At 43.5% G+C, this 4,493-nt stretch overlaps 1 protein-coding gene across 2 annotated transcripts in view; it reads right to left on the bottom strand.

Annotated features, from left to right (window-relative positions):
* BACH1 (BTB domain and CNC homolog 1) overlaps window positions 1-4,453 on the bottom strand; it is a 47,341-nt gene extending 42,888 nt beyond the window's left edge. The window contains exon 1 of one of the 2 annotated variants that reach the window (XM_045284813.1): window positions 4,405-4,453. The gene's annotated coding sequence lies outside the window, so the exon portion shown is untranslated. Of the gene's footprint in view, window positions 1-3,534; window positions 3,594-4,404 lie in introns of those variants that run through there. The other variant, XM_004713109.2, reaches the window with a different exon arrangement.
* Window positions 4,454-4,493: the final 40 nt, after the last annotated feature.

Genomic DNA, 4,493 nt, shown 5'->3' with positions numbered 1-4,493 from the left:
GGGTTTATATGTCAATCATCGATATCGGTTCCCCCTTCCTCCTCTCCTCTCCCCCACTTGACACACTTTTTTGTAATATAAACCATAGGCAGAACAATGTGCTTAGTTACAGGCCATATGACAAGCACAACTACAGTTTATCATGAATACATTTTTCATGTTATCACAGATAATGGCAGCAATTAGAAGTGGCAAGTTAATGTACATTCCAAGTGTTCTGAAAAGAGCCCTGGTGGTGATATGGGATTACACACTGAGCTGGCTGTTAACCGTAGGGTCAGCAGTTGGAACCTGCTCTGTGGGAGAAAGACAAGGCGTTCTACTCCCATAAAAATTTATGGTCTCACTAACCCAGAAGGGCAGTTCTAGCCTGTCCTACAGAGTCGCTATGAGTCAGGATGGATTCAATGGCAGTGACTGGATGTTGCAAAAGAATGGATGAAACACCCAAAGAAGAATCAGCAAACTCCAGGTTCAGGTATGTGGCCAATTTTCCTAAACCTGCTGGATCACAATATCAACTATAAGGCACTAGATGAGGAATAGCAGGTGTTTTTTTATTTCAAATGCCAATTCCAACCAACTGGGCTGTTGTCTCCAGAGCACTCTGCTGAGAGTGTTAACAACAAAACAAATTCATTGCCATCAAGGCAAGTCTGACTCACAGCAACCCTCTTGACAAAGTAGAACTGCCCTATGTGGGTTGCTGAAGCTGTAAATTTTTACAGATGCAGGAAACCTTATTTTTCCCCTTACGGAGCCACTGGAAGGTTCGAACTGCTGACCTTGTGTGGTTAGCAGCCCAATTTATAACACACTACACCAGCAAACCTCCTGCTGAGATTGTACCATCATCTCAAACATCCAACTTCTAAGAGCAAGGAGCAAAGGACATAGCTTTTTACTTAAAGGAATGTCCTTTGTTCCTAGCTCTTAGAAGAGATGGTGCTACTAAATGAGTTTTTCCCAGCAGCAGTGAGCAGCTGCAAACCCACAGATTCTCCTGTCTTGTGATCAATGGCTACAATGGCTCATAGAGGCTCCTGTGAATCAAGCACTTCCCTGATTCTGGATAACAGACGATAACATTTTTATGTTTTCAGCTATGTCACACACTGTTCTAAGCAATTAGGGGCCCTGGTGTTGTAGTAGTTATGTGTTAGTCTGTGACCCACAAGGTCAGCAGTTAGAAACCACCAGGGGCTTCATAAAAAGATGGAGCTCTATACTCCCATAGTCTCCAAAAGTCACCAGGGCACTTCTATCCTTTCCTAGAGCAGTTATGAGTCAGTATTGACTCTATGGCACTAAGTTTGGTTTGATTTTGTTTCCAATCACTTAAGTGGTTTTGAAGGAGGCTGGTTGCACCTTTGTAGTTAAGTGCTCACAGACTGAAGGTCTGGGGTTTGAACCCACAAATTGCTCCTCGAAGGAATGATTTGGCCGTTTGCTCTCAGCCCAAAGATTACAGCCCAACACCTAACCCACAGTGCCACCAAGGTACCTTGTCATATAAAGGGCAATTTCCATTATATATATATTACATTCAGATGTTCCCATTGCACCAATTTGTCTATCATACTACAACTACTGTATAGCTAAAACACTCGATCACAAACTGAAAGGTTGGAGGTTCAAGGCACCTCTGGTAAGACAGTCTACTTCCAGAAAAATCAGCCATGGAAAGCCCTATGGGGCACAGTTCTACTGACATTCATGAGGCTGTCAAGAGTCAAGTGGACAGCAATTTTGTACACTTCACATAAGGACCATATGAAGTAAACAAGCTATTTGGTTTAAATCAAATTCAAAATATGATGGTATAAAATATAATAAGCACTACTGTATTTGTTTCCATCTCAGACATCCATAAATAAGGTAGTAAAAACTTACACTAACAAGCCTCATTTGTAAAGCATAAAGAAAATAGATATATGAATGAAACATTAAGTGAAATATGGGGCACACTGTCAGAGATTTGAAAACAAATCAGAAGTTATATAAAAAAGTACCTCACCTGTAAAAATGTTATTAGCAGTTGTTAAACTCTTTTAAGTTTTCCATTCTACAATATTCATGCACTACTGTTAGTCTGCATCTAGAGATTTACTGTTCTATTTTCCAAACAAATTCCTAGTAATCAGTTTTAATATTTTCTTCTCAATTATCTTCCACCCTACCCTATAAACACTAATGCCTCAAAATACACAAATGAGCTTATAGTCCCAATCTTAAAGTAACAACATTAATCATTTTTCTAAAAGCCATTCCTTAGCCTACAAAGTCTATTAAGCAACTCAGGACTCAGGTCCCCCCAACCCCTGGCCCACCACCACCAAACAACTTTAATTTATAAACAGTTTACAACAGGACATAGCAATTCTTAGGTTCTTGGCTCATTTTTAAAACCTAGATAAGTCATACTTCAAGATGTAACAACCCAAGAATGTAAACACAAAGGGCATCACAGACGAAGGAGAGGAGAGAGATACTAAGGCTTGCCTCACATAGAGAAAACTCTTTAGATTAACAAAAACGCTGCCTAGTAATCATGGGGCTGCTAATCTCAGGGCCGTTGGTTCATAGGCCCTAGCTACTCTGAGGGACAAAGAGGAGGCTGTGCGCTCCAATAAAGGATAAACAGCCTCAATATCCATATAAAGGATCATTATGAATCGGAAATGACTTGATGGCACTGGGTTTTCCACTCGCTGAAAGCCCTAGTAGCACAGTGGTTACACACTAAGTCGCTAGGCAAACAGTCTGCAGTTCAGTCTGAATCCACCAATCAGCTCCCAATAAATGAGGTAGTCTGTTTCCACCATGATTTTCATCCTTAGAAAGAGCATGGGGCTGTTCTACCCTGTCTTCTAAGGTGAGTAGGAGTCAGAATCAACTCACCAAGACTGCCACCAGAGACTACAGCTGTACGCATGAAAAGCCAAGGGCTAAGAAAGCCGAAAGGAAGGCAGGCAGGCCCCTTCTGTGTCCTCATAGGGAATCTTTTATGAAGAACAAAGTCAGTCACTTTTTGAAATGTATAGGCCACACAACAAAAATCCAAAAGGCAAGGGGTTAGAGTGCTAGAGTAAGAGTAGCAAGTATTCTGTTACAATTGTTTGCAGGCAGCACAGATTTAGTCCCAGGTCCCAGCCTGCACCGTTTAAACACCACCTCCGGGCTACTACTTGGTCACCTTCCTCAAAGTGTGTGTTTATTTCACCCACAGGTGATCTGCATCAAAACAACCCCCGCCCCAAGGTCCCCTTCAGCTTTTGAAGCAAACCCTCCAGAGTGCTTCTTGCATTTATAGTAGAGGCATGTGACCACACTACACTATGTGCACCAGCTGTTTCTCATTACCTCTCTGGCTGGGGCGAATGACTCAGCAACCCAACTTTCTTAAGTTATCATCCCACCTTGTCAGCCAACCAACCTACTGAACAATGGTAAACCACTTGACGCAGCCAGAGGTTATACAACAATAATACACATCACTACACGAAGGACACCCCACCATCAAGGCTGACTCACCAGGTCTTTTCTCCCGAAAGGTCTCCAAAGGCAGAAGTGACGAGCACCTCCACGCCCAGCCCAGTGTATTGCACCACTGCCAGAGACCAGGAAGAAGCAAGCGGACCTCTTCCCATTTCTCCGCTTGACCATGTGAAGCACCCAAGTTTAGGCCACTAACACGCCCGTTTATCTTCCTGAACTGTCTGAAAACAAACTACCTTAAGATGCAAACCCTCTGGGTCTTACAAACAAAACAAAACCAAACTCACGAGTCGATGTCTACTCGTAAGACAGGGTAGAACTCCCCCTTTGGGTTTCCGAGACTTACTGGAGTAGAAAACCGCCTTTTTCTCCCATGGAGCGGCTGGTGGTTTCGAACTGCTGGCCTTGCGGTTAGCAAGTCAATGCGTAACCAGTACTGCTAAAACAAATGAGCAAACTACTAAAATAACAAAAACAAACCCGGCATATTCCATGGGTAAAAGTCCCAACCCTAGTAAGAATTCTCCAAAAAGATTAGTATGTCTACATGTCTTTGTTCCTGTAAAAACGGCATTGTAGCTTGCTTGCCCCCCGGCCCCCCCACACGTTACACAATTACTAGCACACCCTTCTTCGAATGAGCCCAGGCTGAATACAGAAAGCTCGCTGCATAAAAGCATTCAGGTACAATCCTCAATGACAAGAAACTGCTGTGTAGGAAGGAGAAAACAGTTGTATTACGTTAGACGACAAGCACAAAGCTGGTGTACTCTATAACCCACAACCACTCTCACCATATTGTGCGCGTTTTAATTACAACGCGTGGGCAAAACGCCAACAAAGAGAGCCCTGGGATCGCCAGTCCACCAAACGCGGCCAGGTGCTAGGATTGCTCAAACCACCAACCTGGCCTTTTTGACGTTGATTAGTGAGGGACACACACACTCGGGCTCCAAAGAGCAGCGCCAACAGCCCGCTGGACGCCGCGACTGCGG

Source organism: Echinops telfairi, unplaced genomic scaffold, assembly GCF_000313985.2.
Source record: "Echinops telfairi isolate 266 unplaced genomic scaffold, ASM31398v2 ScPeMD7_7469;HRSCAF=8507_0, whole genome shotgun sequence".
In the NCBI taxonomy this organism is placed as follows: domain Eukaryota; kingdom Metazoa; phylum Chordata; class Mammalia; order Afrosoricida; family Tenrecidae; genus Echinops; species Echinops telfairi.
Note: the sequence above shows the minus strand (reverse complement) of the source record. Positions and strands in the feature narration are given on the sequence as shown.